The following is a 22,269-nucleotide window of genomic DNA, read 5'->3' as shown; positions in this document are numbered from 1 at the left end:
ACACCCGGTCGCTCGGATGGGCATTCCGCCACAGGTCGGTGAGCGTCCAGTGAGACAGCCATGCAGCGAGGGCCCTGGCGTTCGACCCCACCTGCGTGCCCCGCAGGGGCGGAAAGGACCGGTCCATGTTCACATCCAGCACGGAATTGAAGTCTCCCCCCAAAAGCCAGGGGAGGCCAACAAACGGTTCCAGCACCGACGACAGGCCGGCCAGATAGGCTGGCTGCTCCACATTGGGCGCATAAAGAGACCCCAGGAGCACCTGCTGGCCATCTAGTTTCCCATGAACAAAGGTGTACCTCCCACCAGGATCCACCAGCGCCTGCAGACAGACAAACGGAGCGCCCGCCCTTATCCATATCCATATCAGTGTGCCTCTAGCGTGCGCCGAACACGTGGTGCCATAAACTTGTCCCCTCCAGCGCGCACGCAGCCTACCCAGTTCCCCGGCCGTCATGTGCGTCTCCTGCAGGAGAGCGATTGCCACCGCGTGGCGCTGCATGTATGCATAGACTGAGTATCGCCGCGCCGGTGTATGCATGCCCCTGACATTCCATGTAATCACATTCGTAACAGCCATGCGGAAAGAGCTAAGGGTGATGCGGTGTCAGGGGAGCAGGGACGCCCGTCCTGGGCGAGGGGTGGTGGGCCGTCGCCTGAACATGTAGAAAGCTGCAACATAAACACCTCAACTCAACTACGCACTTCCATTGAGCCGTGCGAAAAACCGGGCCAACCGGGCCAACTGAACTGACAGGGCGACCCCCTCTACGGGCAATCGTCCAAACCATGTAACAATGCTCGCTAAGTAGAGCGAAGCCCAATTGTGGCTAGGGGGCGGGCAAGTGAGAGTCAATCCGCGCGGGTGCTCAGTGGCAGAGATGCCTGGGTATGTGTAACGGGTAGGGACCCCCAGAATCAGAGCGTAGCGCCGGCCCGGGGAGCGTGGGATGCCCCCCCCCACCACACCACCCACAAAAGGCAGATGAACTCTAGTTCGGGCAGGCGCCCCATCGCAGGGGGGCGGAAGTCCAGCCATCACCGCAGCTCACCTGGCCTAGTAGTCCCCAGTAGTCCAGCAGCAGGTATGCTCCCATCCGCAGCTCATGCCTCTACCTGCTGCGCGGTCAGGAGCCCCAAAGTGTTCATCCGAGGGCTATGGGACCCATATCCAGGGAGCACGCCCAGCCGCAACCCCAGAACTCCCAAAGTTCCGTCCATCTCACATCACTTGGTCCGATGTCTGCGGGGTGACCAGCGGCAGCAGTTGGTCGTCAGAGATCACAGTCGATGGGGAGGATGAGCCGCTGGACAGCACTTCACCCTGCTCTTGGGCAGCATCTCCACTCCCGCCGTCCGGCGATCCGAGAGTGGCCACCGCCGCCAACGCATCCTGGCGCTCCAGTCTGCTCTTCTCCGGGCTGGGGGCCACCCCCAGCCCCCGCCCCTCAGCGGGTCGCCGCCTCCTGCCATGCCTTTGGCGAGATCTCCTGCCGCGCGGTGTGGCAGCCTCCGGACTCCCCGGCCGCCGGCCATCACCGTGCCCCGTGTCCTCCAGCCAGTCCCAGACCTCCGATGGCGTGTCAAAGAAGCGGACACCATCCGTGGTGGCCACCCTTAGGCGGGAGGGGAACAGAAGAGCGTAGGACATTTCTAATTCTCGCAGGCGACGCTTCACCGCCAAAAAGTTGCTGCGGCGCCTCTGCACCAGGGCAGTATAGTCCGGGAAGAAATGCACCTGTCCACCGCCAACAGTGATGCCGCCCATCCCCCGGGCCTCACGGAGCACCACGTCCCTGTCCCGGTAATTGAGGAGTTTGAAGAGGAAAGGCCGCGGACGGGAGCCCGGGGCGGGCCTCTGTGCAGGGACCCTGTGGGCACGTTCCACCACGAAGTGCGGAGAGAGTTTCTCCGATCCGAGCAGGTCGCGCAGCGACGCTTCCACATATTGTTCCGGTTGTCTCCCCTCCTCGCCCTCCGGCAGGCCCACCACGCGCACGTTGTTGCGCCGAGAGCGCCCTTCAGCATCATCCGCGCGGTCTTCCAAGGCATGGACGCGGTCAATGAGATCCTGGAGGGCGGCTGTATGGGTAGACACGACTGGGCACACCTCCTGGAGAGTTTGCTCCTGCTGCTCAACTCTGTCTGTCAACTTGCGGTGGTCTGGGTGGAGCAGCGTGAAGTCGACCGTGACCTTGTCCATGCGGGCTTCCAGCGACGACCTAGTCTGGTCCAGCGAGGAGCCGATCCGCTTCACAGCCGCCAGCACCGAGTCCAGCTTGGCGGCCAGCAGAGCAGCGGGCGGGGCCGCCTCGGGGTCTCCAGGCGCCGCGGCTGGGCCCAGTCCCGCCACCGGGGCCCGGCCGTCTTTCTGGGCGTTGCGCAGCCGGCCCATAACCAACTGTTGTGCAGTGGGCATCCGCCCGCAGTCCAGTCCGCCAATAGATGGGCCCGGTCCAGCCGCAGCTGGCTCCCCCTTTTCAGAACCAGCCGCTATATCAGGGCCCCCCCACACACCAGGCGACCTCTCTTCTCAGGTCGGCGGCCGCCGTCACAGGCCAGGTGCCACAGCGTAGGGAGTCAGAGAATGTCCTCCGGTAGCGGGTGTCCCGCCAAACGTCCGGCGACGCGACCCCTCGCCGTCCACCTCCTCCAGGGCCGAGGCTCCCAGTCTGCAGGTCCCCTCGGGGTCGCGGCACCTCCTCCGTCCGCTGCCCCCGCTCCGGGTCAGCCACGCGATCGCCGCTGCAGGGGGCGCGCCCCCTCCGCCTCCTCCTCCGGTTTGTCGGGCCCCGGCGGGTCCCGGACCTCAGGGCCCGTCGCCGCTAGGGCTCCGGCCGCGTCCCGCCCGAGCGGCAGCCAGGCAAGAGGCCCCACTGGCGGGAAACAGCCGCCTCCTGCGTCCGCACCTCCGGTCACCGACCTGTCGACCAGCGCCTCTCCTCTGCGTGTGCTCCCGGCACGGACCTCCGATAAGCCCTCAGTGCGCTCCCGAGTTCTCAGCTCCGCCGCGCCACCAGGCCGTCACACTCAGCGCTCCAACGGTCACGGCCTAGGAGTCACGTGGTAAACCACGGCGCACAGTAGCGTGCGCGGCCGGCCGCAGGGCTCCAGCGCTCCTCACCAGCCGCCGGTCTCCCTTCTCAGTCTATCCCAAACCGCCGCCCAGCAGCGCAGCACTCCGCTCAGCAGACCGCCGCAGTGGGGGGTGAGCGGGCCGTCTCCTCCACCGTTTTTCGGCCGCTATGGGGATCCCTGACAGGATAACTTACAGGATGCAGGCACCGATGCGCCGGAGCTCCTCTAGCTTGCGGCCATCTTGTTCGTGCGCCAAGCCACGCCCCCCCCACTTTTTACATACCTCATGCATTATACCTGGTACTGCACGTATGATACTTGCATACATATGGTGCTCTATCACCAATTGTATCTCTCTATGCAAATTTTGACACAAAGTGATATGTCTGCTTCTAAAGTGAACCTGCAAGTTTCTATCTTATATGTTACTTGCTCCTACATCCAAGTGGTAAAGCAATGTTTAGGATCAATAATTATTGACTTCTCAGAACACATTAAAAAACACATTAAATGTTTTGTGAACATTTGTACACAAATAGGTCTCTTCTACGCAGTGCTCAAATGCAATCCTGCTACACATACTCAGCGTATATATCTATTACACACCTGTTGTTTGTAACAGTGCGTAACTCAGACACCTACATATTTCATAATCTCAATCGCCACACAAATAAAATGGTTTAAATTATCATACACACTTATATGCATTGTCAAAGTTGATCTCTTTCACAATGTTATATCCTTTCTGTATTTGTGGGGCTCTGCTCCAAAACAATGAAGTTCCTAATGCTTGTTCCTCCGGAGGAGCTACTCTCCTCTTATCGCTAAGCCTGTTGGCAAATGTGGGGGTTGTGGGGAGGGGGGATTGATATGGGTTGGGGTTTCCGTTTGTATTACTGTATCTTCTGTTGGCTCTCTTGCTTATTGATTTGTGTACCTTATGTCTCATGTCAAACTGATACACACAAAGGGAAGTTTCACAACAAGACGTGGCTTTTGACAATGCCACCTCATAGAAGGGTGACACTGGACTGTAGAAATTCTCTCTCACAAATCAAATGGCGGGTCTGAACCAATGCATTAAGCTGGTCTCATTAAATGTGAAAGGAATTAACCATCCAGTAAAGAGGAGAAAGATAGTAGAATATCTGAACAGACTAAAAGGAGACTTAATTTTTCTCCAAGAAACCAAGCTTGACAGCACACTAGCCAAGAATTTTGCTAACTATCACTTCTCAGACAGTGCCTACTCAACAGCTGTAAGGAAGAAAAATGGGGTACTTACACTAATTACAAAAAACTCCAGAATAAACTTAATGTCAAACTCCTCTGACTCTCAAGGTAGATGGGTTATCTCAAAGCTTACCAAAGATAAGGTTGAGTTTTACAAATTCTCCTACTAAGGACGATCCGTCTTTCTGGGATGATCTATACTCACAATTAGGAAAAATCCCTGATACAGCTACCATTATTATATCGGGTGACTTTAATTTACCTCTTGACCCACATCTAGACAAAAACTCTAGGTTCCCATTTTATACAAATAAGTTACATAACGCCCTGGAGAAAATCTGTTCTAAATACAACTTAGTAGATGCCTTGAGAATACAGAACCCGGTAGAAAGAGAATATACATTTTACTCTTTTCCCCACAAATAGTATTAGCGGATAGATTATATATTGGTCTCCAACAATACACTATGTAATGTAGACCAAACAACAATTGAACCTAGAGTGATTTCAGATCACTCCTGGATTACACTCTCCATCTCTGACCCTGCTCCACATAAAAAACCAAACAAGCTGGCACTTCAATGATAAGATACTAACTGAACAAAGTAGCCTCCAGGCAATTAAAGAAACGATTCATAACTTTCTTGATGAAAACAAAGCTGGTGTCACATTCGACCTGAAAAGATGGGAGGCCCTAAAAACAACCGTAAGAGGGGAAATAATCAGGGGTAGATCAAAAACAAACAAAGTAGCCAACTCTAACTTAATTGTGCTAGAGAAGGAAATCGCTGAGTGCATTTCATTAATAAAGATAATGATACTCTTTAAAAAAATCCTTAATAAGAAATATGAATATAATAAAATCATAAGTAACAGGGTGGGGATATGAGTCAATAAACAAAAAGGCATCAAATTATGTGAATCAAACAGCGCAGGCAAATACCTAGCATCCTACCTAAAATTTAAACTACAGAGATATGCCATTAACACTATGAAGGACAAGGAATGGAACATTAATACAAACCCTCAAAAGATAGCTGATATCTTCAAGGATTTTTACAAAGACTTATACGAGGAAAATGCTAATGTAAATCACTCAAAGTGTCATGACTTTCTAAATGGTATCACTCTCCCAAACCTCATGGATCTAGAAAAGGCCTCAATAAATGGTCCGATCACAGAGAATGAAGTATTTATGGTGATCAATGAATTAAAATCTGGTAAAGCCCCATGACCCGACGGGTTTAATGCTAAATTCTTTAAAAACGTCTGTTCGTCCCTACTGCCACCACTACTGAAACTCTTTGATCACTTCTCTGAAACTGGTCAGGTAACTGGCACTCCAGCTAAAGCAATCATAACGGTCCTGCCCAAAGAAGGTAAAGATCCCCTCTTACCTAAAAACTACAAACCAATATTGTTAATAGATTTTGATTGCAAGATCGATCCCGCAGTCCTCTCCAATAGGGTTCAACAACACATTTCTAAATTAATACACCCATCTCAGGTGGGATTTTTAAAACACAGTCTCTACAGTGATAACACACTTCTGTTATGTCATACCATACAAAAGGCTAGATTCCTTGACTCACCCACGGTCATCACATTGGATGCAGGAAAAGCCTTTGTTAAGGTTGATTGGAGATACCTTAAGGCTGTTCAGGAAAAGTTTAGTCTAGTCGATAATCTGATCAGAATGATATTGGCCCTCTACCACAAACCATCTGCCAAAGTCAGAGCTGGAGGCATAATTTCCTCAGCATTTAGCCTTAATTAAGGAAGAAGGCAGGGCTGTCCTCTCTCCCCCCCTTTTTCTTCTAGCACTAGAGCCCTTCCTCCAACATATCAGAGAAAATAAAGACATTGCCGGTGTCTCCTTTGGTAACACAACCATCAAGCTTGCCGGATACGCAGACGACATATTAATTGTCACTGAAGATGCCTCCACTGTCATTCCAGCCCTAATGAGTACAATATATCAATTTTCAGAAGTATTGAATACTCCCTTAATAAGGACAGATCTGAGGTAAAACTCCTCAGCTGTTGTGGTGATAAACGTATCCTAGGTTCATCAGGCCTCACCTGGCAACAGGACTCTATCAAATATCTAGGACTAGAGTTCATAAACGAACTAATCACTACTTTACATACTAATGAGAAAATACTGTCGAAAATAATAGACTCCCTAGATAACTGATCTCCTAACTCTTTATCATGGTGGGACAGAGCCCAGACACTAAAGATGATGATCACCCCTCTTATCAACTATCTTATTAGCACGCTGCCATGAACCTAACCGAAGGATTTAAAAAAAAGATTGACAAGACCTTTAGTAAATTCCTATAGTATACCTTAAATATTCTTCCCACAAAAGAGTTCTCATACATTATTCTGGGCCCCTTGGACCCCCAACTCAAGAAGGACAACAACTAGATCTAATGCTCACTCTGCCTGCAAGCTAATACTAAACAACTGGAAAAACTTTAAAGTGATCTCTTTCTCTATGTGGCAAGAGTGGTTAACTTTTCTCAGAGGTGCTGATAACTTTGCACTTCAGCTATCCCCATGGAGAGTCTCAAGTTGTTCAATATGGAACACCCTAAACGCACGATCCTTTATCCACAAGTCTCCATGATCTCTCCTCAAAGAAGGTCATCCCTCCTTCAGCAAGCTCCTTTCACGTCCGATAAAATACACTTCCGACTGTATTATATTAATACCTAAGGTCACCATTACTGCCATCTTCCCTCATTCGCGTGAGAGAATCACTTTTTATTCACACCTGTGCGCATCTTAAATATACACTAGGTTCCTTCTAGAACTATAACACCGTAAAATCACATTGGTGCAATCTGTTTCAAGTAGCATAAATATCTAAATAAGGATAGGATCCTCAGTGTTTCGTAGACGTCAAGGTGTATTAATCAAATTGCATCTTTTGATCAGTCGCTCCAAAAGTGTTTTACATGTATGTATGTTACTGATGTACGACACATTTGAAAATGTAAAGTCCTTTTACGAAAATATATGTAGGTACCCTTGCTATTCATTCCAAATCTTTATTTCGGTCACTATGGACCATAAAAGAAAGCAACTGAATACAATTATCAATTGAACATTACACATAAAATAGTAATATAAAGAGAAATCTCATGTGCTGCTCGATATAAAACATTTAAAATTGAAATACATTATTATTTAGACATCAATCAATCAATCAATAGTTCTTTATTCGGTGGTTAAAAACCATCATAAAAGAGTACATATATATACAGGTTAAAAAAATATTAAATCATTATACAAGAACAATGACTGTGAGTATATACATGAGGTAATTCCTTGTTCGCTGTACAAAAAAAAACGTAATCACAATAACAGGTGGGGAGCCTATGAGGTTCATGCATAAAACTAGCCTCTGGTTACCCTAAGTCTTAGTGCAAACTTCAGGAAACTGATAACAGAGCACAAAGTTAACGGATCGCTAGCCCTCTGTAAAAAGATCAATGCATCTTTAGCGCAAGTGAATTTGGCCTTTTTTAAAATTTCCTTTAAAAATCTACGTCTCGGGGTAGCGTACAAAGGACTTAGAAGTACAAAATGAAGGGTGTCCTGCGGAGACTTATTGTCGCAGCCGCAGGCACCCTTCTGCTCAATTGAGTGGTTAAAACCCGCTGGTTCAGCTAACAGAAATGGTAAAAAATTGAGCCTAAAACGTGACATTAAAAACCTTTCTTGGGCATTATACAGAACACAAAGGTAAGGTTCAATCCCATCGTTGGTTTCAAGTCTACTATAGGTACTCACTGACGGTTTGGCCCCTTCCACTGTGGCTCTAGCAAGAGATCTTTAGTCCCTAAAATTCCTCTTAAGGGTCTGCTTATCCTGTGGAGTGATCCCTGCAAGGTTTAAATACAGATCCTTACGACCCATGCTATCCAGACTGGATTTAACATAATTCAGCCATGGTATATTCAGGCATTTGTCCCTCCCTAAACAATCTGTTAGGATCTGCCTGCTTAGTGCAGCTTCCGGGTTAAGCCAAATTTTCAGCCACGCCAGGATTGGTCTAAATTTAATCAGATCCTCTATATAGGATCGTCCTAATTCTCTATGTGCTATGAGTGCAGGTGTGCAGATGGGAACTTTCAGGATTGAGCGGAGGATTTTATTTTCTTCCCTTTGCAGTAAATCGAGATTTATAAAACCCCATACTTCTGAACCATACATTGCTTTAGGGCAACACATAGAGCCATAAAGGTTCATTGATTGTTCCGGGGACCAACGCCCAACTCTCCTCCCATAGCCTGCTATTGCCCCAGTTGATGCCACCAATTTGCCACACCTTTCCTGTACCAAAGGGGCAAATTTCAGGGACTCGTCAAACAACACACCTAAGTATGAAAAGGATTGGACCCTATCTAACGTGTAATTCCCGATTCTGTAGGCGAAGCTGTTCCGTGGTTTGTGACCTACTGTCATCACATATGACTTTTTTAAGTTGACAGACAGGTCTAGCGCACCCATAAATTCCACAAATCCGTCAATTAAAATCTGTAGGCTTTTAGGGGTGCGTGCCAAGAGAACCGCGTCATCGGCGTACAGCAGAACCGGGATATTGCGTGTTCCTACCTTCGGGCAATCTGTTTTTAGGTTGATTAAAAACTGCTCCAAGCTATTAATATATAGCGAGAATAAAAAAGGGGCCAGTATGCAACCTTGCCTGACACCGCTGGTACATTTAAAGGAATCAGTAAGCCCCCCCTCCATGTTATAACGCACTCTGGCGGAGGTCTCTCTATGCAATTCCCTCAGAGTGCAAATTATACCTGGGTCAATTCCAAGGTGATTCAGCATTGCCCAAAGCTTGTTCCTATTTACGTGGTCAAATGCTGCAGCCAAATCCATGAATCCCAAGTAAATAGCTTCTTTACTGGTTTTCGTGTATTTGGCGACCAACATATATAGGTTCAAGCATTGATCGCTAGTGGACCTGCCGGACCGAAAGCCATACTGCACGTCGGAGATAATATTATTATCCTCGGCCCAGTCAGTCAGTCGATTCAGAATAACTCTACCCAATATTTTAGCTGATACATCTATCAGAGAGATGGGACGGTAACATTGGGGGTTATCTCTGTCACCCTTTTTAAAAATGGGCACTATAGTTGCCGTCGACCAAGACCTAGGCAGGCCCACCACAATTGCTGCATTTATTACTCTAGTTAAGATGGGGGCCCATAATTCTACGTTGCTCAAGAACAGGTCCGGGGGAGTCCCATCCGGGCCCGGAGCTTTGTTTTTGGTTAATCCCTCTATGCCCAGGGTTATTTCTTCCAATGTAAACTCCAGGGTCTGTCCCTGCGTGACCACCCTCCTCCCCTCCGTATTGTCCACCTCCCCATGGTTATACAAACCCGCAAAGTGCGCTGTCCACTGCTCCGATAGGATATTTGTGGCAGCCGAGGGAGAGTTTTTGTCTTGGAAGCAAGGGTTATTTATAATTTTCCAAAATTGCGTTATATCCCTTTTTTCAGAGGCCTCCCTCAGGGCCGCCCACGCTTCACCCTGCAGTGCTACTTTCCTTCTTTTAAGTTCCTTCCTATAATTAAATCTACACTCGTGGACTTTTGAGGGGTCCCTAGGAGTACTACTGAGGGCTTTTTTCAGCTTCCTAAGGGCACGGGTACAGTCCCCATCAAACCATCTCGGGGCATTTGAGTTGTCCTTTAATGGGGCCTTGCTCCGTAATATTCCGTCCACCAGAATGGTTAATTGACTGAAAGCGTGTGTTAAGGTAACCCCCTCAACTGAAAGATCTAAACATTTATCGATGCACGATTTACCTTTGTCCATTAAAGACCGGTAAAATCTTTCACCATCTAGTTTCGCCCACCTCAATCTTCTGCCTTGATCCATTACTCTCTCCGAGATACCCTCAACTGGGGTCAGCTTGTGTTTGGCCAGGTAGAGAAACTCCATGACCAGGGGGTTGTGGTCACTGAAGGGACTCCACTCAATTCCTACTGAGGTGATACGATGCTTTAAGCATCTGGGGACAAAAATATAGTCAATATAAGAGGAGCACCCTCTGCCTTTAAAGGTTGGTGGGAGAGTGCCGTCTGGTCCCAGTGGGATTAGATCAATCGTATGCTCTAAATCGTAAGATAATAGGAGCTTTCCTAATTCTGCGCCATTGTGAGAGTGGCTGAAATGTGGGCCTTTTTCCACTGGGCATTGTGACCAGTTTGCATTAATAGGAAACAGTAGGGGGCATAGGTGGCAATTCAGATCACCCACTACTATTGTCAGTGGGGTCACAGTGCCGTTGACGGGTGCCAGTTCTTGGCTCAATCTATGATCTAGTTCCCCCAGGGTGGGTCTGTCATGTCCTGAGGAGCCCTTGTTATATACATTAAACAACACTAACCTTGACCCTTTATTCCTGAGCCTCAAAGCTTGGATATTCCATGTGAACCAGTCCGCCATGGTCCAGGTGCCTTCTATTTTTAGGTCTACATATATAGACAGGCCTCCTTTGGCACGACCTGAAAAGGTTTTTTGCGCTGGTATAAAGAAGCATTTGTAACCTGCCATATGGAATTGGGAATTATCTGTGACCCAAGATTCTTGCAGGCAGATTATGTGGAAATGGGCCATATATAGTCGCCAGTCCACATTCTCAAATTTACCTGCCAGGCCAGCTATGTTCCATGAGATTAATCTCAAATCCTCTTCCACTCTATTGTCAGGCCCTGACTCAGACACCCCTTGGGAGATGTTATACGGCCCATTTTTTGACCTGTTTGGGGGCTTCTGGTGATTCTTGCCCTGCTGTGTTGAAATTGGGGCTAAGGCTCCTGTTCCTAAAGGTATATGCGTGTGTCCCTCAGGCGAATGATTATGGGCTTCTCGAATCATAGATGGAGTCCTACACCTGCCCCCCACTGGTAGTGCCTGAATGGCCTCATTGGTCAAGATAGGAGTGGCTAATGTCGCCCATCTATTATCTAGGCCCCCCCCACACGAGGTATCCCGATCAGCATATTCCTTATTAGTGGCATCACGTGTTGGCGGGATGTGCAGGGACATTAGTCAGTCATTCTCATCTAAGGACCTTAATGGATTAAACCTATTTACCCACCCTAGGTGTCCACCTTCACAAGTTCCTACCATTCCTCGTGTGCCATTTGGGGCCATGTGTCGGAATGGGTTTAAACCCTCCCCTCTTCTCCGGGTTTCCTGCTGCCCTACATAGGAATCCTGCTGCCTTGGATAGAAATAGCTGAGAGGCAGCGGCTTTATATTACTCGGGCGCCCGGATGGTCCATGTCTGATAATATGTTCAACCACCCTTCTGTTCCTAAAATTGGCGATAATGCAATTGCCTTCTATATTTTTCTGTCTGCATCCTATCCAATTCACTCTCCTAACCAGTAAAATTTCCCCATCTAGATTGGGAGCTAATGGTCTGTTTAGAGTCAGCCAGTGAGTGAGTTTATTTTTTAACTCCTGGTGTGTTTCACTCTGACCATACTTTAATTCCGGGGTCCCAGCGAACACCACCACGAGTGGACATGACTCCGGTGGCAAGTTTATTGTGGGCAGTACAATATTGGTATTTGATGTTACAGCACTCTCTATATTTTGTACTAAGCACATAGTCGGGAGCTCGGACAATTGAGATGGTTTTTCCAGTTGGGGTGTGCCTAGTTCTATAGTAGTGCCTATACCTCCAACATTAAAGTTGCTAACCTTCTGCCTTTGAGGATTCGAGGCTGGAGCTTTGTGAATTTGTGCTGTGGTTATGTGGACAACCCCTTTAGTGCTGTTATTCGTTTCCATTTGGGGTGATACAGTAGTAGCTAGAGTAGTGAGCAGGGTGCTTGATTCCCATCCTGACCCAACTTTTTTCTCTCTATTTTTTAATTCACTCATAATCTTATCCAACCGGCTTATCAGTGGTTTTAACTGATTTACAATAAAAATTTCTAGTTGGGATTGTAAATCAGACGTAATTTGTGTCAGCCATGTTGGAGGCTCTGTGGGAGAATTTGTCTGAACTGACCGCTCCACCCTAATGTTCATGCTATTCAGAGGGTGAGAACGATTATCTGTCTTGTTTTTTTTTGGCTTCTGTATCCTAGGGCAGCCTTTCTTTTTCTTTTGTGTGGTTGCACTTTTGATTGGGCCTGTGGCCTCCCTAATTCTACTGCTAGGTGGTTGTGCACAAGGAATCTCCTGCTCACTTTGCTCTGGGGGTGTGGGGGGATGTGATTAACATGACCTCCTGAACCTCATCAACGGTACCTGTGGGTGAGTCCAAAGCTGGGGTTATGGAGAGGCGCCTTTCTGTGCGCTCAATTTCACTCGATACCACTCCCAGTGCTCTTTGGAGCATACGGTCAATGGCTGTGGGCTGCATGATGACAGGAAATGGTGAACAGTTAACCGCATTATGCGTCTGGGGGACAGGCGGTGATGTCAACTTTGCCTTTTTTGAGAGTGTCATCGTTTTGCCTGCCATACTCATAGTACCTATCGGGCCCTACCCTTGCAGTGTGATGGAGAAAATAAAGCGCCCTTGTTGGAAAAACCCACTCCCACGCCGGAAGGGTGGTGGTGGTGTTCTCCCAGACACGCTGTGGTAGCTTGACTCGAGCGGTAAGGAAGGCACCGTGTTAAGCATACGACATACCCACACAATAACCATGCGTGCATCCGTTCCAAAAACGACACTACACCTTAAAAATTTATGAAAATATCTCTGTGTTTATCTTCTTTTCTCTTAGTTGCTGATTAAATAAATAATAATACAATCACAGTACACAAGCTTTTCCTTAGAAAGTGCAGGTCAAATAAATACTGTGAGGGAATAAATACTGTACAGGAATAAGTTAGCTCAGGACAATAAATACATTACAGGAATAACTTAGATAAATACAATAAATACAGTACCCTCAATAAATAATATCAGCCAACAATGACATTTGTAAAATCAGAGCACATTTAAAATACTATGGGCTGATTTGGCCCAGTCACAGCTTGTGGTTAGGTGGATGGCCTGAGGGTGTCTCACCTAGCTTGGGTAAGGCTGAGGCTAAAACTGAGGTAGATCAAGGGTAATCTAGGAATCCGGCTCTCCCAAACTACACAACCCCTCACACAGGTCACTGTATCAGTCTCAGTCCACCCCTGGCACTTCCAGGCTGGTTCTAACACCTCTTTATCCCTTAGGATGGTCTCTTAGAGCTCCTCAGGGCCTTAGGCGCCCTCTATTCCACTTACTGCCCTTTTTATGAAGCTCCGACGCCGCTGGAGTCGTGTCGACGCCGTGAGGCGGTTCCGGTTCGATGTCGGCGGCCTCGGCTCGATGACAGTTCTTGACGACTCCGGTAGGCGGTTCCGGTTCGATGTCGGCGGCCTTGGCTCGATGTCGACCTCCGGTTCGATGACGTCGGGCAGTCTTGGCTCGATGTCGACTTCGGGCGGCTCCGGTTCGATGACGTCGGCCGGCCTTGGCTCGATGTGGGCTTCCGTCGGCTCCGGAGTGCGATCTCCACTCCCGACCTCCGGTGCTCCTCTCCTCGGGTTCCGGCGACTCCGGAGTGCGACCTCCACTCCCGACCTCCGGCACGATTCTCTTCAGGTTCCGGCGACTCCGGAGTGCGATCTCCACTCCCGACCTCCGGCACGCTTCACCTCGGTCTCCGGCGACTCCGGAGGGCGGACTTCACTCCCCCGTCGACGCCGCACACTCGACCTCGGGTGACTTCCTCCTCGACCTCTGGTACTCTCTACGACCTCCGTCGGCGCCCTCTCTCGACCTCTGGCGGCTCCGGGTACGACGTCTGCTTTCCAGTCAGCGCCGCTTCTCCACCTCGGGCTCCAGGTCTCCAGGCTTCTCGACGTCGGACTTCAGGTAGTTACCAGTAACCAGGTCAGGTACTTGCTGTTCTTTGCTTTTAAGGCCTGTTCCTGCTGTCCAGGTCCTTAAGATGGTTTTTCTTGCTTTCTCCCACACAGGGCTCCAGGCTGGGCTCAGTCAGTAGGGACTAGTATCAAGGGTGGGTTTATGGACCCCACTCCAGGCACAAGTTTCCACCCCTGCTGCCTCACTCCTTCCTCCTTCAGGTTTCTGCTCCTCTCTCTTCACCAGTCAGGTGCCAACTGCCAGCTCCAACTGTCAACCCTGACTTAGCTTCCCAACATTCCAAACCGCCTCCAACTGTCACAGGGTTCCAGAATGTTGCAGAAGGTTCTAGTAGGTTCCAGTGGGTTCTGATGATGTCACAGGTGGCCACCATTTTGTGCTCCAGGCCCTCAGACAGAAGTTCCAGGGGTAGATAAAATGGCTCCCTGAATCTGCATCAATACTAAAAAGTCTGGTGGTTCCCAAAAAGGAAAAATACTAACAGGGTTTGAGGCAAAAGTGGGACAAAATAAATAATGATGAGGAGGGACCACCCAAAGGGCTGACAGGTCTAACACGCGTCCCCCCCAGCTGAATGTGGGGAGAGCTACCCAACCCCTTGGGAGTTCTCATCGCTAAGGCGGAAATACCTTGAGAGACCGTCTGCATTGGCGTGGTCCACTCCAGGCCGATGTTCCACCTGAAAGTCCATTCCCTGTAGGGAAATAGACCACCTCAACAACTTGGGATTCTCCCCCTTCATCTGCATCAGCCAACGAAGGGGTCTGTGGTCGGTCTGAACTAGGAAGTGCGAGCCAAACAGGTATGGCCGCAACTTCTTCAGAGCCCATACCACTGCATAGGCTTCACGCTCTATTGCACTCCACTTCTGCTCCCTGGGAAGTAGTCTCCGGGATAGGAAGACCACGGGTTGATCCAGACCCTCTTCATTGAGTTGCGATAACACTGCCCCAATGCCATGTTCTGATGCATCCGTCTGGACAATGAACTCCTTGGAAAAGTCTGGGGCCCTTAAGACCGGGGCCTCGCACATGGCTTTCTTCAGTCTCACAAAGGCCTGCTGACAAGCCTCCGTCCAGACTACCCGTCGAGGTTGTTTCCTGGACGTGAGCTCCGTGAGGGGGGCTACAATGGTACCGTACCCCTTCACGACGGTAATATCCCGTGAGGCCCAGAAAAGCTCGGACCTCAGTCTGTGTCTTGGGGGGTTCCCAGGCCATGATGGCCTCGATCTTCGCCTGGAGGGGTTGCACCGCTCCCCTACCCACCAAGTGTCCAAGGTACACTACCGACCCCTGCCCGATCTGGCACTTACTAGCCTTGATCGTCAATCCAGCTTGTCTCAGGGCCTGGAGAACAGCTTGCAGGTGACGCAAGTGATCCTCCCAGCTGTTACTGAAGACGGCTATGTCATCCAGATAAGCAGCAGAGAAACTCTCCATCCCGGTGAGGATCTGGTTTACCAGGCGCTGAAACGTGGCAGGTGCGTTCTTGAGCCCAAAGGGCATCACACAGAACTGGTAGTGGCCATTGGGCGTGGAGAAGGCTGACCTTTCCCTTGCTCCATCAGTCAAAGAGATCTGCCAGTACCCAGAAGTAAGGTCAAAGGTACTTAGATATTGGGCAGCTCCCAGCCGGTCAATCAATTCATCCCCCCTAGGGATCGGATGAGCATCAGTTTTGGTTACTGAATTCAGTCCCCGGTAGTCCACACAGAACCTCAGTTCCGGTTGGGCACCCGGTGGTGCAGCTTTTGGTACTAACACCACCGGACTGGACCAGGGGCTGCTAGAAGGTTCGATCACTCCTAGCTCCAGCATCTTAGTGACTTCACTGTGAATGCTGGCCTTCACCTTGTCTGACATCCGGTAGATCTTGGACTTCACAGGTGGGCTGTCTCCTGTGTCCACGTCATGGACGCACAGGGGAGTCCTACCCGGGACAAGGGAGAACAACGAAGAGTACTGCCCCAGGACCTGGCGGCAGTCCTCCTGCTGTTCAGGAGTTAGAGATGGGGAGAGAATCACTCCCTCCACCGACCCATCCTTCTCTTGAGACGCAAACAAATCGGGGAGAGGCTCGCTTTCCACGTCCTCTGCTCCGTCAGTCACCATCATCAAGATGACTTCGGGCCTCTCGTGGTGGGGTTTGAGGCGGTTGGCGTGCAGCACCCGTAGGGGCTGACGAGGGGTCTTCAGGTCCACCAAGTAGGTAGCCTTACCCTTCTTCTCCAACACCTCAAAGGGTCCTGACCAGCGATCCTGGAGGGCGCTAAGCTCTCCTGGTTCGATCACCCACACCTTCTGGCCAGGCTCCAACTCCACCGGGTGAGCATTGTGGTCATACCACGCCTTCATCACTGCTTGGCTGGCTTCCAAGTTGTCAGAAGCTTGCTTCCACAACTTAGCCATTTGGCTCCGGAAGGCCAGCATGTAGCTCACCACATCCTGGGGAAGCTTTCTGGGAGTTCTTTCCCATCCGTCTCTCACCAGGTTGAGAGGTCCACGTACAGGGTGCCAATACAAAAGCTCGAAGGGGCTGAAGCCCACTCCCTTCTGTGGCACTTCCCTGTAAGAAAAGAGTAGACAGGGTAGGAGGACGTCCCATTTCCTCCGCAGGCTTTCAGGCAGACTTCTGATCATGCCTTTCAAGGTTTTGTTAAACCTCTCCACCAGACCATTGGTCTGGGGGTGGTAAGGAGTTGTGAACCGGTAGGTCACTCCACACTCCTTCCACATGGCCCGCATGTACGCTGACATGAAGTTGGTCCCCCTGTCGGACACAACTTCTTTGGGAAAACCCACTCGGGTAAAGATTCCCATCAGGGCCCTAGCCACAACAGGTGCTGTTATGGTCCTCAGAGGTATTGCCTCTGGGTACCGTGTGGCATGATCCACCAGGACCAGGATAAACCTGTGACCAGCTGATGTTGGCGGATCTAACGGACCCACAATGTCGATGCCCACCCTTTCAAAGGGGGTGCTAACGACAGGAAGTGGTTCCAGGGGAGCTTTCAGCTTCACCCCTGTTTTCCCACTGGCTTGGCAAGACACACATGTCCGGCAGTAGGTATCGGACAACACTTTCATTTGAGGCCAATAAAAGTGTGGGACAAGACGGGCGAAGGTCTTGTCTTGCCCCAGGTGTCCGGCCAATGGGATCTCGTGAGCCAACTCCAGTAGGAAGGCTCGATAATGTTGAGGGACTACCAAGGCTCGTGACGATCCATGTAGGGGTGCCTTGGGTTCACTGTAGAGGAGGCCATCCTCCCAGTAAACACTGTAGTTCCCTTCAACGTTCCCTGCTGCCTGGGCTTGGGCCTGACGCCTTAGCCCCTCAAGGGTAGGGCACTCCCTCTGGCCCTGGCAGAATTCCTCCCTGGACGGGCCGCCCTCCACGTGCCACTCGGCCGGGATGGGTAGGTCCTCCAGTTTGGTAACATCCCCCACCGCAGACTCCTGGTCCACCACCTCCGTTGGCCTATCCGTCCCACGGGGTGTGGACGCCGAGGCAGGCTCCTCCTGTTCTCGGTTCTTCCCTTGACTGGCAGCTGGCTGGGCCTTTGTTCCAGGCTCCAGCCGAAACGAACTCCCTTTCCGGGTAGTCGCGGACCCTGTGCTCACACAGGCCCAGTCAGGTGTACCCAGCATCTCGGTATGAGTCCGGTATTCCACCTCCTTCCAAGCATTGTGCTCCATGTCATTCCCCAGCAGACAGTCAACTGGCACGGCAGGGCTTACGGCAACTCGAAGTGAACCTGCAACCCCCCCCCATTCAAAGGGAACCTCGGCCACTGGATAGTGGCCTGTTCTGCCGTCAGCCATCGCGGCTGGGTGGAGTACATCGGGAATTACCTGCTCTGGAGACACCAGTTGGCTACGTACCATAGTCATACTGGCTCCTGTGTCTCTCAGAGCCTCCCCTCTTTGGCCGTTGATGGTGACCCACTGCCCATACTTTACAGTATTTGCGGGCACCTGGATCTTAGGTACCATCTCCCGTTCTCCCAGGGACACTAAAGTGACACCCGCCCACTCCCTTCCCTTAATTAAGGGCATCTCCTCCCCGAGCACTGCACTAGCTACTCCGGGGGTCTTTCCTCCAATGGGAGGGGGTGGTCGTTTCGGATACTTCGCATCTCCCTTATAGTGTCCAACGCCACCGCACTCGTAGCAATGGACAACCCTTGGCTGCTGACTCTGGCCAGGATTAGGGTTTCTGGGTGGGTTAGCCCTAGGGGTGAATCCTGTTCCCTTTCCTTGAAAATTATTTTGGGGGCCTTTGGAGAACTCCTTTTTCTTTTCCCCTCCCTCTTTCTTCTGGGGGGCGCCCTGTCCGGCCTCTTGAGTATGCCCTCCAGTCCCCCTTGTGGACACCCGGGTACTAGCCCAAATGTCCGCCTCCTCAGCAAGCTTCCGGGGATTAGTCAGCTTGCTATCCACCAGGTGTTGACGCAGTTCAGGGAAACATTTTTCAAGTAGGTGTTCCTTCAGTACTAAGTCAAACAACCCCTCGTAGTTCCTCACTTCACTGCCCTGAATCCAACCCTCTAGTGCCTTCTTTGCATAGTCCAGGAAGTCCACCCAATTCTGTGTGCCCAGTTTGTGACTACCCCGGAACTTCTGTCTGTACTTTTCGGGTGTTAGTCCAAACTTTCTTATGAGCGCCAGTTTCATGGTGGGGTAGTGGGTCTGCTCATCCTCCTCGAGGGCCAATAATGCATCCCTACCAGCTGGAGGCATGTACTTGTACAATCCCCCTCCCCAGTACTTCTCTGGAACCCCATGGGCCCTCAGCGAGACCTCATAGGCCGCTAGCCACTTGGCGATATCGTCACCCGCCCCATAGCTAGCTACTATGTCCTTCGGCAAGTAGGGTTTGGGTTCCCTAGTGAACTCTTGGTCTTTGCTGTCACCATTAGGAACAGTTTGTGCCCCGATTCTTAGGATCTGAAGATCTATCTCTTTCAGCCTTAACTCGTGAGCCATCCTCTGTTCCTCCTTCTCTTTCTCCAGCCTTGCTAAGTCCCATGTGAGCTGTCTTTTCTCCCTCCGGTCTGTTAACTCCACTTCAGATAAGCCCCCGCTAGAGACAGTGCTGCCCTTCCTGGAAATGGTTCTGGGCCCCGCTACTAGGTTCCCCACCTCAGGTTGGTACAACCCAGCCCCCTCGCTGTCAGGCTCTCCATCCCTGTCTTCCTCCTCAGCCTTGCTTTCTCGTCGTGCCTCCCCCCAAGCCCTTAAGCTGGTTTGGAGTGCACCCTTCTTTGCTCCTGGGGGACAATACACCCCCTCCCGCTGGCAAAACTCCCTGAGTTGGGCCACAGTGTAACTTTCCACATCTTCTAAGACAAATTCCATTTTGCCCACTCAGAACAGAAGACAGGTTTTGACAGAAGCAATGCAGGGGGGTACCTTATATAATACCTCCTCCCACCACCAGAGTAAATTTGGAAAAAACAAAAACTCACAATTAGGAAGGCCGCTTTGAGAAAACTCCAGGTGTAGGCCTATGGACTACCCACAGTTATTGTCGAGTATACGTAGGCACAGCTCAATCCCGCCGCTGAACACCAATCATGTTGGAAAAACCCACTCCCACGCCGGAAGGGTGGTGGTGGTGTTCTCCCAGACACGCTGTGGTAGCTTAGCTCGAGCGGTAAGGAAGGCACCGTGTTAAGCATACGACATACCCACACAATAACCATGCGTGCATCCGTTCCAAAAACGACACTACACCTTAAAAATTTATGAAAATATCTCTGTGTTTATCTTCTTTTCTCTTAGTTGCTGATTAAATAAATAATAATACAATCACAGTACACAAGCTTCTCCTTAGAAAGTGCAGGTCAAATAAATACTGTGAGGGAATAAATACTGTACAGGAATAAGTTAGCTCAGGACAATAAATACATTACAGGAATAACTTAGATAAATACAATAAATACAGTACCCTCAATAAATAATATCAGCCAACAATGACATTTGTAAAATCAGATCACATTTAAAATACTATGGGCTGATTTGGCCCAGTCACAGCTTGTGGTTAGGTGGATGGCCTGAGGGTGTCTCACCTAGCTTGGGTAAGGCTGAGGCTAAAACTGAGGTAGATCAAGGGTAATCTAGAAATCCGGCTCTCCCAAACTACACAACCCCTCACACAGGTCACTGTATCAGTCTCAGTCCACCCCTGGCACTTCCAGGCTGGTTCTAACACCTCTTTATCCCTTAGGATGGTCTCTTAGAGCTCCTCAGGGCCTTAGGCGCCCTCTATTCCACTTACTGCCCTTTTTATGAAGCTCCGACGCCGCTGGAGTCGTGTCGACGCCGTGAGGCGGTTCCGGTTCGATGTCGGCGGCCTCGGCTCGATGACAGTTCTTGACGACGCCGGTAGGCGGTTCCGGTTCGATGTCGGCGGCCTCGGCTCGATGTCGACCTCCGGTTCGATGACGTCGGGCAGTCTTGGCTCGATGTCGACTTCGGGCGGCTCCGGTTCGATGACGTCGGCCGGCCTTGGCTCGATGTCGACTTCCGTCGGCTCCGGAGTGCGATCTCCACTCCCGACCTCCGGTGCTCCTCTCCTCGGGTTCCGGCGACTCCGGAGTGCGACCTCCACTCCCGACCTCCGGCACGATTCTCTTCAGGTTCCGGCGACTCCGGAGTGCGATCTCCACTCCCGACCTCCGGCACGCTTCACCTCGGTCTCCGGCGACTCCGGAGGGCGGACTTCACTCCCCCGTCGACGCCGCACACTCGACCTCGGGTGACTTCCTCCTCGACCTCTGGTACTCTCTACGACCTCCGTCGGCGCCCTCTCTCGACCTCTGGCGGCTCCGGGTACGACGTCTGCTTTCCAGTCAGCGCCGCTTCTCCACCTCGGGCTCCAGGTCTCCAGGCTTCTCGACGTCGGACTTCAGGTAGTTACCAGTAACCAGGTCAGGTACTTGCTGTTCTTTGCTTTTAAGGCCTGTTCCTGCTGTCCAGGTCCTTAAGATGGTTTTTCTTGCTTTCTCCCACACAGGGCTCCAGGCTGGGCTCAGTCAGTAGGGACTAGTATCAAGGGTGGGTTTATGGACCCCACTCCAGGCACAAGTTTCCACCCCTGCTGCCTCACTCCTTCCTCCTTCAGGTTTCTGCTCCTCTCTCTTCACCAGTCAGGTGCCAACTGCCAGCTCCAACTGTCAACCCTGACTTAGCTTCCCAACATTCCAAACCGCCTCCAACTGTCACAGGGTTCCAGAATGTTGCAGAAGGTTCTAGTAGGTTCCAGTGGGTTCTGATGATGTCACAGGTGGCCACCATTTTGTGCTCCAGGCCCTCAGACAGAAGTTCCAGGGGTAGATAAAATGGCTCCCTGAATCTGCATCAATACTAAAAAGTCTGGTGGTTCCCAAAAAGGAAAAATACTAACAGGGTTTGAGGCAAAAGTGGGACAAAATAAATAATGATGAGGAGGGACCACCCAAAGGGCTGACAGGTCTAACAGCCCTCCTATAACCCACTCCTATACCGCCTCAAGCGTGGTCTAATGGCCGATTTTACCCCACCTCCCCTTGTCGCCACTCACATATGACACAATCCTAGCACACAGAAAGGTCCCAAGGTCAATGTCTTACAGGCAGGGACAATGTACAATTTACACCCCCTGTGTCGCGATCAACTAGCAGCGCAAGCAATTACCAGTGGTAGGAGTCAAGGGGGGTGGCCCAGCCCGGCCTCCTCTGGCCCCGGACGGCCACAGACGGCCCGCCCTCTGCCCGGGCTCAGCCCGGCGATGCCCGCGCGCGTCCCGCGACGCGGGGGGAGTCTCGGTTGAAGTAGCGCCTCCAGGCGCGCTTTCCGCCGGAAGTTGGCGGGTCACAGCTGGAATGCTGGGGGCTGTAGTCCTCCTCTACAGCGGCCTCGATGGAACGAGAGGCGGCGAGGGAGACTGCCAGTGCCAGTGCAAGGAGGTAAAAGGGACTCTACCCTAGAGCCCAGGAGCCAGGTAGAAACTGCTGCGTGGCGCTGTATGGCGTTTAGGGCTGT

The sequence above is a fragment of the Triturus cristatus genome, chromosome 1_1 (assembly GCF_964204655.1).
Source record: "Triturus cristatus chromosome 1_1, aTriCri1.1, whole genome shotgun sequence".
NCBI classification, from domain to species: Eukaryota; Metazoa; Chordata; class Amphibia; order Caudata; family Salamandridae; genus Triturus; species Triturus cristatus.
This window is presented reverse-complemented; position numbering follows the sequence as displayed.